This window comes from Haliotis rufescens, unplaced genomic scaffold (genome assembly GCF_023055435.1).
Source record: "Haliotis rufescens isolate VD_foot unplaced genomic scaffold, xgHalRufe1.0.p SCAF_5, whole genome shotgun sequence".
Taxonomy (NCBI): Eukaryota; Metazoa; Mollusca; class Gastropoda; order Lepetellida; family Haliotidae; genus Haliotis; species Haliotis rufescens.
Window position 1 is genome coordinate 5506747 of NW_025964223.1, and position 14134 is coordinate 5520880.

Below are 14134 nucleotides of genomic sequence, written 5' to 3' on the forward strand. Positions count from 1 at the left end.
GTTTCCCTCAGTATATATTGGCCATTTGCATCAGCACAGGTTACACTATTTCATTGACCATAGCTGGATGTTCAAATTCAAATTCAAATGTTTTCGTATGAAAGACCAAATACATGATGTGAATACCATATAGTGCAAGATCATTTTACAAATACATTCATTTAAGTACATTTCTGCTCTTCAAGGCATTTTTGAAATACAACAGAAAAGATATTAAATCTTCATAACCTGCGGTTGCCATGAGGCAAATAATAAATTGTTGGACTGAGGGTCGAACTACATATTTATTTGGGATGTATTGCTTTTGAATGTCTTTTAAGGACGGACATTAACATGTATAGGTGAAATGATAGAGATTTTTTATATTGCTTAGGTTTCAATATGTACATAATCTTTCAGATTTTGGAATTTTGTGGTGTCTACCAATATCAGAATTAAGCCTTGTCATCCAATTCGAGCACAAGCAAATTCAGTAGGAAATGTACACATGGTCAAATCTGCTAAATCTCTTTTTGCTTCAAGACTTATCTTAAAAAACGTAAAACATTTATATTTAGTACCAGATGATAATATGTTAGTGCATTGAGGGCACAGGTGGCCCAGTTGTGTTAAAGAAGCTCCTATTTACTGTGCAGCATGCCAGATACCAAGATTGTGTGTTCGAATCCCAGATTTACCCTGAATAATTTTCCTGGTTTGTCAGAACCATACCCCCGCTCATGGGTTTCACCAGAATGACAAATGTCTAGGACCTGCTTCTTCCATCTTCCTGAGGCAAGAGAGTTAACTGACTTTAAAAGTCCAGTTTCCACCAATGCCGAACAAGGCTGGAATTTCTGGGCTCGATCGTAGCACCACCAGTGGCTATTACCAGTCTTGTCACTTCTAAGCCTCTCCTATGGGCCAATCAGATTCCACCTCTCGTATCACTTGCGTTTGCTTCACACAAAATTGTGGCGCCCGGTCAGGACGATCTGATCAAAATCAAGATCTATATTGTGATACAACGGGTCTTACATCACGAAATGCATCAAATCACGTGAGCACCTTGATTAAAAACATATCTGCTGACAACGAGTTGGCGGTGCACATGCTTTGCAAATCCTGCAATCTATCGAAATCTACACGACAGTTTACGAACCGGATTTCGATTTTGGTGTGCAATTTTGATTGGACTACGCATAGATTTGTTAGTCCAGCCATAATGTAACTCCATAATACCAGCCTAGTTCGGCAAGTGTGGAAACTTTTATAGTCAGTTAACTCTCTTGCCTCGGGAAGATGACTTCTTCAAGTCCTTCACACCAGACTGACATGCATGGTATGAACGAAAAACTGTTCACAGTGGCACTAAACTAACCAACTCACTCACTGTCAAATCACCATTGCAAGAATGCCTGAGACCCTTGTTGGCACAGGGTTATGACAACCTTGTTATGATGACATCACCTTGTGTGATGAAGTCGCACATGTTCATACAGACTGACATGAAGATCAGTATAAAACACAACAAATAGGCCAGTTGGGTTTTCTTGTTGGTTCTGAGATGTTTTACTAAAAGATCAAAGGAGCGTGTAAAATACACTTCTCCAATAAAGTACACTTTTTGGGTTATGTCAGAATTGGCTGAAGTGATGATGCTTTCAAATTCCCCCACCCCCTCCCTGTGATCTAAGATATCCGTGATAACAAGGTTCTGTCATAACTTTTAATCAAGTCTATGAAGCCACATCTATCATCAGTAGGTGGAATAGATTCTTAAAACTTGTCAAATAATTGAATAAAATTCTGTTTTAAAATGTCAAGGCACTCGGATGCAAGCATTCTTGTTCTTTAACTTTTATAGTTTAGAGCAAAACTATACTCTATTTAAGAATTACACGATGAGGGGGAGTTGTTTAGGGTACAATAAAACACTGCAGGAGGAATAATCCAAGAAGGGCATGAGTGGTTTGATGGAATAAAGTCGCACATCAACAATGAGTATTTGTATGATGTATTCAGCAATGAAATTATATATTTATTTGAAAATATGAAATCAATATTTTCTCACAATGAGACCAGAGCTACTTGCAGTCAGCATCATGGACACTACAATTTTCAGAGTCCGTTCATGAAGATCGGTAAAATATGCAATAAATAGAACATTATTTTGTTTTATCTTGTTCACAAAACATGTTTATTGTGAGGGATCTATCGTGTTCAACCTGGGGAGATAACTCACAGTTTATTTGCATCTTAACTTTTCAAACAGGCATGTTGCAACATGCGGTCCAATGTATTGATGCACACTGACTTTGCTAAGAAAAAGACAAGTTGTGTCGTTTGTGTGGGAAATTACTTTGGCATCTTCTGAGGCAAGGGAGTTAAATGACTATGAAAGTCCAGTTTCCACCCTTGCCAATCTAGGCAGGAATTTCATGGCTCAGCTGCAGTAACACCAGTGGCTGTTACAAGTTATGTCCCATCTATTGACAAATCAGATTCCACCTGTCATATCGCTTGCATTTACTTCAAACAAAATGGCAGTGCCCAGTCAGATCACTTGAGCACCTTGATAAAAATCATGAATAGATTTGAAAAATGTCAGTCAACGCCCATTTGACAGTACTCATGCTTTGCAAATCCTGCAATCGACTGAAATCTGCATGTTGTTTACAGACTTGGGTACTTAAGTGCTATTTTTTTTCTACCCTTCAGTGCCATATTGATCTCATCTTGTGACCAAAGAATTGTAAGATTGTGTCACTCATGGCTGCCACACTCCTGAATACGTCAACATTATCAGGTCATGCAATGAGACAAACATGTTATTTGACAGGAGGACATACAGGTGAAATGTATATTGCTGATTGGCATTGAACATCACTCAGTCACTCAACCTCTCACTCAACCACTCATTCAACCAATCACTCAACCATCCACACACTCACAATAGGTCAACTGACATATCTAGAAAATAGGTGGTGTTATTGATGCCAAAAGCTGATTTCACTTCCTGGGAATAGGTAATCAATACCAAAGACTAAGGACAGATTTTTTTACAGCCTCCTGCCACACAAAATGAATTCACTTGGGACCCACATTCTGTGCAGTTCTAGTGGTTGATCCTGTAGGGAGATGGTGCTTATCTCCCTTGAAGAAATACACATGGACCTCCATTGACATGAGCAAAGAATAGTACCTTTGTAGTCCACAACATTTGGGTCAACTAGCCTGGACCTGCATCTTTTGGCATCAGTTACAGCAGATGCTAGTGCTTGTGTATGGAATATTGTCAGATGAGTTACTACACCAAGGGGGTACGGGTGGTCAGTCGTCTAAGGCACCATGATTCGCTGTGCAGAGTTGCGTCCCTTGGGCACGCCAGAAACCTATGATTGTGGGTTCGAATCCCGGTTCGCCCCAATTATGTTTCTAGGTTTGTCAGAACCATACCCGTGCTCGTGGGTTTCTCCGAAGTGGTAAATGTCTGAGACATGCATCACTTCAGCCTTTCCTCCTACATTAAGCTGACACGCCGTGATATAACTGGAATACTATTAAAAGCGGCGTTAAACCCAACTCACTCAATCACTCACTACCAAGCCAGGGCTCTAGTGCCAGATTGTCGTTTCTGCACTGACTGAAGGATACAAGTATCCAACCGTATTTTTCAAAACTGACACTCACTCATCAATTCAAGTTTATGATACCATTTATATAGAGAATTCAAGAGAACCTGAGAAATGGCTCTCAATCTTATCTGGCAGAAAGTGTCGAAACATTCTTTAAAGATTGAGAGTGGGTGTTTTAATATTGAAAAACTACAAACGGAGATATTGGGCTGTTGATAGATCTACTGGACAGAATAAAACATTTACAATAATCAGGTTTTGGACTTGTGGCTCAATTCCTAGTCTACCTTTGTATTATCATAACACAGATGAATTCATCAACATCCCCCTCCATCCTTGGTTGACTTGTAACCCCATTGAAGTTATGAACTCAGTTTGTGCGGAGCGGTTGGGTAGCCTAGTGGTTAAAGCATTCGCTCATCATGCCAAAGACCTGGGTTCGATTCCCAACATGGATACAATGTGTGAAGCCCTGCCGTGATATCGCGGGAATATTGCTAAAAGTGGCGTAAAACCAAAGTCACTCACTCACTCCAATTAAAAGGGGCAAGGTGGCCCAGTCATCTAAGGTGCCACAATTCGCTGCGCAGAGTTGCCTTCCTTGGTCATGCCAGAAACCTATGATTATGTGTTTCGAATTCCAGTTCGCCCCGATCACGTTTCCAGGTTTGTCAGCACCTTACCCATGCTCATGGGTTTCACCAAAGTGGTAAACGTCTTAGACCTGCATCACTTTGGGCTTTCCTCCCACATTAAGCTGACTAGAATACTGTTAAAAGCGGCATTAAACTCAACTCACTCACTCACTTACTCACTCACAAAAAAAACCCGCTGTTCCCTTGTCTGCTGTAGGTTCATCACTAAATATACTGTGGCAAATATATATATGTGATTCAGACTGACACACGCATGAGCAGGTCCTGTCAGATCACAACACATTCTCCACGCGGAAGACATATTAATCTGAAATGATATCCAGGCGGATTCACAAAGTTGGCAAGCGATAACACAACTTGAATCATGGCAGGGGTAGGATCTGATTAGCTTTCTCAGTAAATGGCTTCCAAGACTTGTGGTGTAATTCATCTTACCTTAAACACATTAATCTTGATCATTGCATATTCTATTGATTTCAATTGCAATAATTAGCTACGTCTAGACGACCTCCAACCTGTTATTGAACGAATATTTTCTACCCTTGGTCCACCGTTTCAGGCACTGATCATTCAACATGGTGATTTCCAAATCCCCAGGATATGATATTGAGACAGAAATTATTAATAACGCTCATCTCATATCTCAAGCCTTGCTGGCAATGCTGAATTAAACAATGCCGCTATAATAATAAGCAACCAACCATGTAATATTTTGGGGTGGAGAGCTTTGGGTTAAGATATTTTTTCTGTGAAAGGAGAAGCAAAAGAATTATACTGACAGATATGTTGATCTCTATATCCCCCGTCTTTTAAACTGGGGGGAATAAAAATGAAAAGTAATTGATGGTGATGGAAAAAGCACGCAACCAGTGGTTTGAATACATATGAATACGTATATGACTAGTAACAGTCAATTTGGGTATAAATGGTTTATTCCAGATTCAACTGAATTGCTCACTTGGAAGTTGAAAATGTGACGTTTTTTTACTATCTTTTAATATATCTCACTATCCTCATGGACCTGGGGTAGAATAGGTTTTCAGCAATTATGGTTGCCGTAAAAGGTGACTATGCTTGTCGTAAGAGGCAACTAATGGGATCAGGTGGTCAGGCTCGCTGACTTGGTTGATGCATGTCATCATATCACAAATGAATGGATCGATGCTCATGATGTCAATCACCGGATTGTTTGGTCCAGACTTGTTTATTTACAGACTACCATCATATAGCTGAAATATTGCTGAGAGCGGCTTTAAACAACAAACAAAACAAACAAAAGTTATCCTCAGTAATGATGCTCTTTCAGAACACATTTACATCAGGACATGCATGCCCAGTGAACATTTGATTTGGGGTTAAATCCTGACAACACTTTTCAAATATAACTCATACAAACTTTCCCAGAGCCCTCCGAACCTCCTCACACATGCCTTCTCTGGCTTCTCCGAAACTTGTCAGACTCACACCTGCTGAGATCCCTCTGTATCTCCTGAGACATCCCCAACCCCAGAAACCTCCTTAGATCCCATTCAAACCCCTTCTGGGGGCACGGGTGGCCCAGTTGTCTAAGGCGCCATGATTCGCTGTGCAGAGTTGCGTCCCTTGGCCATGCCAGAAACCTATGATTGTGGGTTCGAATCCTGGTTCGCCCCGATTATGTTTCTAGGTTTGTCAGCACCACAACCGTGCTCGTGGGTTTCACCAAAGTGGTAAATGTCCGAGACCCGCATCACTTTGGACTTTCCTCCCACATTAAACTGACACACCGCGATATATCTGGAATATTGTTAAAAGCGACGTTAAAACCCAACTCACTCACTCACTCAAACCCCTTCTAATTCTCTCCAGAGCCTCCTTTGAACTTTCAACACTTCCACGTCTCCCCAGTGACCCTTTGCAACACGACCTTGACCTGCCTACAGAGTGAATTCCTTACCCTGAAATCTGATGATGTTTCACACCAGCTGTAAAATGCTATCCCCTTTCCATTCCTCCAAAACAATACATCATTCTGCAACTCTTAGAGCATTCCCATACCTATTTATGAAATACACACTCTCATATGTAATTAAGCTGCAGAGAATTAAAACCAACTTCTCTTATATCTTTGCTGTACCCGTGAGAACAAGTACTAGAGCTTTTCATCATAACACAACATGTCCTCATAATTACGTGATAGTCTCGAATTTACATTTTGCATACCCTGCGGATATATATTTAATGACAACATTCCACTCATATCCCACATAGTCCTGCAAAATCTGAAAAGAGTCTGACCATGTCTTCATAATTACGTGACTGCCTCCATGGTCTAGTGGTAGAAAGAGGAAGGTCCGGGGTTCGATCCCCGGCCACATCATACCAAAAGACGTTAAAAGATGGTACTTGTTACCCTGTCTGGCGCTCGGTATTAAGGGGCTAAAGCAAGGACTGGTCGGCTCGGAGTCAGTATACTGTGTCTGAGTGGGGTATTCATGTTAAACTGCAGCATGGTATCTCAGTGGGCTAGCACTATAAATCAGCATCAGTCCGGACTAGTACAAGCAGCCACATACACCCACACACACGAGCATGCACGTAGCTATATAAGTGCAATAATCTTGGACGCAACGTTAAACCCAATTTTACCTCACCTCACCTCACCTCACCTCACCTCACCTCATAATTACGTGATAGTCTCGAACTTACATTTTGCATACCTTGCTGATGTGGATACATGACCAACACAGTCCATCATAATCTTAAAAGAGTCACCACCAGCATATTAAACACTACAATCATGACAGCTACAATTCAAGTTTCCAACCCTTACCCTGCATGCCCTTTCAGTACAAGATGAGGATCCTCATCAGTGGAATGCATCAGGACAGAAAGGACAAGGTTTGCTGCCACTTAATTGCTCTAAGGAGAACAAATTTCACACACTCTGTCCGAAAATAATGGAGACTCTGTCTAAGGGATCAATTCTTCCGTCTGAGAAATCAGCTCGAAAGGTCACAATTTCTCTCAAGACCACTCTGACCACTTGGCTGACCACAACAATCGGTCATTCAGTAATGGAAGACCATGTGGTCAGCTGTATGTGGACAGGCACCACATGTGGGTGGCCAAAATGGACTGGAGTACTTGTGTCTCCAACCTGACCCAGACACTCCGGCCAATTTCAATTTCACACCATTGACATTTCGTCTTCTTTTCTGAGCATCATCTAAGTCAAAATACATGCTGATGTCATAACATTTCTATTGATGTAGGATTAAACACGACGCTACATTGGTTCTGAAGTGCAAGTCAGAACCATACTACATCACACCTTATTGGATGTCATGACAGAAGCCTACAGCCCTACATCAGGGCCCAACTGGAAGTCATGACAGAAGCCTACAGACCTACATCACACCCCAACTCGAAGTCATGACAGAAGCCTACAGACCTACATCACACCTTGTTGGAAGTCATGACAGAAGCCTACAGACCTATATCATAACCCGATCGGAAGTCATGACAGAAGCCTACAGACCTACATCGCACCCCAACTGGAAGTCATGACAGAAGCCTACAGACCTACATCGCACCCCAACTGGAAGTCATGACAGAAGCCTACAGACCTACATCACACCCCAACTGGAAGTCAGGAGGGAAGCCTACAGACCTACATCACACCCCAACTGGAAGTCAGGAGGGAAGCCTACAGACTTACATCACACCCCAACTGGAAGTCAGGAGGGAAGCCTATAGACCTACATCACACCTTGTTGGATGTCATGACAGAAGTCTACATCCTTACATCACACCCCAACTGGAAGTCATGACAGAAGCCTACAGACCTACATCACACCCCAACTGGAAATCATGACAGAAGCCTACAGACCTACATCACACCCCAACTGGAAGTCAGGAGGGAAGCCTACAGACTTACATCACACCCCAACTGGAAGTCATGACAGAAGCCTACAGACCTATATCACACCTTGTTGGATGTCATGACAGAAGCCTACATCCTTACATCACACCCCAACTGGAAGTCATGACAGAAGCTTTCAGACTTACATCACACCCCAACTGGAAGTCATGACAGAAGCCTACAGACCTACATCACACCCCAACTGGAAATCATGACAGAAGCCTACAGACCTACATCACACCCCAACTGGAAATCATGACAGAAGCCTACAGACCTACATCACATCCGAACTGGAAGTCAGGAGGGAAGCCTACAGACTTACATCACACCCCAACTGGAAGTCATGACAGAAGCCTACAGACCTACATCACACCCCAACTGGAAGTCAGGAGGGAAGCCTACAGACTTACATCACACCCCAACTGGAAGTCATGACAGAAGCCTACAGACCTACATCACACCCCAACTGGAAGTCAGGAGGGAAGCCTACAGACTTACATCACACCCCAACTGGAAGTCATGACAGAAGCCTACAGACCTACATCACACCCCAACTGGAAATCATGACAGAAGCCTACAGACCTACATCACACCCCAACTGGAAGTCAGGAGGGAAGCCTACAGACTTACATCACACCCCAACTGGAAGTCATGACAGAAGCCTACAGACCTACATCACACCCCAACTGGAAGTCATGACAGAAGCCTACAGACTTACATCACACCCCAACTGGAAGTCATGACAGAAGCCTACAGACTTACATCACACCCCAACTGGAAGTCAGGAGGGAAGCCTTCAGACTTACATCACACCCCAACTGGAAGTCATGACAGAAGCCTACATCCCTACGTCACACCCCAACTGGAAGTCATGACAGAAGCCTACAGACCTACATCACACCCCAACTGGAAATCATGACAGAAGCCTACAGACCTACATCACACCTTGTTGGAAGTCATGACAGAAGCCTACAGACTTACATCACACCCCAACTGGAAGTCATGACAGAAGCCTACAGACCTACATCACACCCCAACTGGAAGTCATGACAGAAGCCTACAGACCTACATCACACCCCAACTAGAAGTCAGGAGGGAAGCCTACAGACTTACATCACACCCCAACTGGAAGTCATGACAGAAGCCTACAGACCTACATCACACCTTGTTGGAAGTCATGACAGAAGCCTACATCCCTACGTCACACCCCAACTGGAAGTCATGACAGAAGCCTACAGACTTACATCACACCCCAACTGGAAGTCAGGAGGGAAGCCTTCAGACTTACATCACACCCCAACTGGAAGTTATTACAGAAGCCTACAGACCTACATCACACCCCAACTGGAAGTCATGACAGAAGCCTACAGACCTACATCACACCCCAACTGGAAGTCAGGAGGGAAGCCTACAGACTTACATCACACCCCAACTGGAAGTCATGACAGAAGCCTACAGACCTACATCACACCTTGTTGGAAGTCATGACAGAAGCCTACATCCCTACGTCACACCCCAACTGGAAGTCATGACAGAAGCCTACAGACTTACATCACACCCCAACTGGAAGTCATGACAGAAGCCTACAGACCTACATCACACCCCAACTAGAAGTCAGGAGGGAAGCCTACAGACTTACATCACACCCCAACTGGAAGTCATGACAGAAGCCTACAGACCTACATCACACCTTGTTGGAAGTCATGACAGAAGCCTACATCCCTACGTCACACCCCAACTGGAAGTCATGACAGAAGCCTACAGACTTACATCACACCCCAACTGGAAGTCATGACAGAAGCCTACAGACCTACATCACACCCCAACTGGAAGTCATGACAGAAGCCTACAGACTTACATCACACCCCAACTGGAAGTCATGACAGAAGCCTACAGACTTACATCACACCCCAACTGGAAGTCAGGAGGGAAGCCTTCAGACTTACATCACACCCCAACTGGAAGTCATGACAGAAGCCTACATCCCTACGTCACACCCCAACTGGAAGTCATGACAGAAGCCTACAGACCTACATCACACCCCAACTGGAAATCATGACAGAAGCCTACAGACCTACATCACACCTTGTTGGAAGTCATGACAGAAGCCTACAGACTTACATCACACCCCAACTGGAAGTCATGACAGAAGCCTACAGACCTACATCACACCCCAACTGGAAATCATGACAGAAGCCTACAGACCTACATCACACCCCAACTGGAAGTCAGGAGGGAAGCCTACAGACTTACATCACACCCCAACTGGAAGTCATGACAGAAGCCTACAGACCTACATCACACCTTGTTGGAAGTCATGACAGAAGCCTACATCCCTACGTCACACCCCAACTGGAAGTCATGACAGAAGCCTACAGACTTACATCACACCCCAACTGGAAGTCAGGAGGGAAGCCTTCAGACTTACATCACACCCCAACTGGAAGTTATTACAGAAGCCTACAGACCTACATCACACCCCAACTGGAAGTCATGACAGAAGCCTACAGACTTACATCACACCCCAACTGGAAGTCATGACAGAAGCCTACAGACTTACATCACACCCCAACTGGAAGTCAGGAGGAAGCCTTCAGACTTACATCACACCCCAACTGGAAGTCATGACAGAAGCCTACATCCCTACGTCACACCCCAACTGGAAGTCATGACAGAAGCCTACAGACTTACATCACACCCCAACTGGAAGTCATGACAGAAGCCTACAGACCTACATCACACCCCAACTGGAAGTCATGACAGAAGCCTACAGACCTACATCACACCCCAACTGGAAATCATGACAGAAGCCTACAGACCTACATCACACCCCAACTAGAAGTCAGGAGGGAAGCCTACAGACTTACATCACACCCCAACTGGAAGTCATGACAGAAGCCTACAGACCTACATCACACCTTGTTGGAAGTCATGACAGAAGCCTACATCCCTACGTCACACCCCAACTGGAAGTCATGACAGAAGCCTACAGACTTACATCACACCCCAACTGGAAGTCAGGAGGGAAGCCTTCAGACTTACATCACACCCCAACTGGAAGTTATTACAGAAGCCTACAGACCTACATCACACCCCAACTGGAAGTCATGACAGAAGCCTACAGACCTACATCACACCCCAACTGGAAGTCAGGAGGGAAGCCTACAGACTTACATCACACCCCAACTGGAAGTCATGACAGAAGCCTACAGACCTACATCACACCTTGTTGGAAGTCATGACAGAAGCCTACATCCCTACGTCACACCCCAACTGGAAGTCATGACAGAAGCCTACAGACTTACATCACACCCCAACTGGAAGTCATGACAGAAGCCTACAGACCTACATCACACCCCAACTAGAAGTCAGGAGGGAAGCCTACAGACTTACATCACACCCCAACTGGAAGTCATGACAGAAGCCTACAGACTTACATCACACCCCAACTGGAAGTCAGGAGGGAAGCCTTCAGACTTACATCACACCCCAACTGGAAGTCATGACAGAAGCCTACATCCCTACGTCACACCCCAACTGGAAGTCATGACAGAAGCCTACAGACCTACATCACACCCCAACTGGAAATCATGACAGAAGCCTACAGACCTACATCACACCTTGTTGGAAGTCATGACAGAAGCCTACAGACTTACATCACACCCCAACTGGAAGTCATGACAGAAGCCTACAGACCTACATCACACCCCAACTGGAAATCATGACAGAAGCCTACAGACCTACATCACACCCCAACTGGAAGTCAGGAGGGAAGCCTACAGACTTACATCACACCCCAACTGGAAGTCATGACAGAAGCCTACAGACCTACATCACACCTTGTTGGAAGTCATGACAGAAGCCTACATCCCTACGTCACACCCCAACTGGAAGTCATGACAGAAGCCTACAGACTTACATCACACCCCAACTGGAAGTCAGGAGGGAAGCCTTCAGACTTACATCACACCCCAACTGGAAGTTATTACAGAAGCCTACAGACCTACATCACACCCCAACTGGAAGTCATGACAGAAGCCTACAGACTTACATCACACCCCAACTGGAAGTCATGACAGAAGCCTACAGACTTACATCACACCCCAACTGGAAGTCAGGAGGAAGCCTTCAGACTTACATCACACCCCAACTGGAAGTCATGACAGAAGCCTACATCCCTACGTCACACCCCAACTGGAAGTCATGACAGAAGCCTACAGACTTACATCACACCCCAACTGGAAGTCATGACAGAAGCCTACAGACCTACATCACACCCCAACTGGAAGTCATGACAGAAGCCTACAGACCTACATCACACCCCAACTGGAAATCATGACAGAAGCCTACAGACCTACATCACACCCCAACTAGAAGTCAGGAGGGAAGCCTACAGACTTACATCACACCCCAACTGGAAGTCATGACAGAAGCCTACAGACCTACATCACACCTTGTTGGAAGTCATGACAGAAGCCTACATCCCTACGTCACACCCCAACTGGAAGTCATGACAGAAGCCTACAGACTTACATCACACCCCAACTGGAAGTCAGGAGGGAAGCCTTCAGACTTACATCACACCCCAACTGGAAGTTATTACAGAAGCCTACAGACCTACATCACACCCCAACTGGAAGTCATGACAGAAGCCTACAGACCTACATCACACCCCAACTGGAAGTCAGGAGGGAAGCCTACAGACTTACATCACACCCCAACTGGAAGTCATGACAGAAGCCTACAGACCTACATCACACCTTGTTGGAAGTCATGACAGAAGCCTACATCCCTACGTCACACCCCAACTGGAAGTCATGACAGAAGCCTACAGACTTACATCACACCCCAACTGGAAGTCATGACAGAAGCCTACAGACCTACATCACACCCCAACTAGAAGTCAGGAGGGAAGCCTACAGACTTACATCACACCCCAACTGGAAGTCATGACAGAAGCCTACAGACCTACATCACACCTTGTTGGAAGTCATGACAGAAGCCTACATCCCTACGTCACACCCCAACTGGAAGTCATGACAGAAGCCTACAGACCTACATCACACCCCAACTGGAAGTCATGACAGAAGCCTACAGACCTACATCACACCCCAACTGGAAGTCATGACAGAAGCCTACAGACTTACATCACACCCCAACTGGAAGTCATGACAGAAGCCTACAGACTTACATCACACCCCAACTGGAAGTCAGGAGGGAAGCCTTCAGACTTACATCACACCCCAACTGGAAGTCATGACAGAAGCCTACATCCCTACGTCACACCCCAACTGGAAGTCATGACAGAAGCCTACAGACCTACATCACACCCCAACTGGAAATCATGACAGAAGCCTACAGACCTACATCACACCTTGTTGGAAGTCATGACAGAAGCCTACAGACTTACATCACACCCCAACTGGAAGTCATGACAGAAGCCTACAGACCTACATCACACCCCAACTGGAAATCATGACAGAAGCCTACAGACCTACATCACACCCAAACTAGAAGTCAGGAGGGAAGCCTACAGACTTACATCACACCCCAACTGGAAGTCATGACAGAAGCCTACAGACCTACATCACACCTTGTTGGAAGTCATGACAGAAGCCTACATCCCTACGTCACACCCCAACTGGAAGTCATGACAGAAGCCTACAGACTTACATCACACCCCAACTGGAAGTCAGGAGGGAAGCCTTCAGATTTACATCACACCCCAACTGGAAGTTATTACAGAAGCCTACAGACCTACATCACACCCCAACTGGAAGTCATGACAGAAGCCTACAGACCTACATCACACCCCAACTGGAAGTCAGGAGGGAAGCCTACAGACTTACATCACACCCCAACTGGAAGTCATGACAGAAGCCTACAGACCTACATCACACCCCAACTAGAAGTCAGGAGGGAAGCCTACAGACTTACATCACACCCCAACTGGAAGT

General features: G+C 44.9%; 1 protein-coding gene across 5 annotated transcripts in view; it reads right to left on the minus strand.

Annotated features, from left to right (window-relative positions):
* The window catches only part of LOC124133593 (procollagen C-endopeptidase enhancer 2-like), a 229584-nt gene that overhangs the window by 18641 nt on the left and 196809 nt on the right, over positions 1-14134 (minus strand). The gene's annotated exons all lie outside the window — the stretch shown is intronic.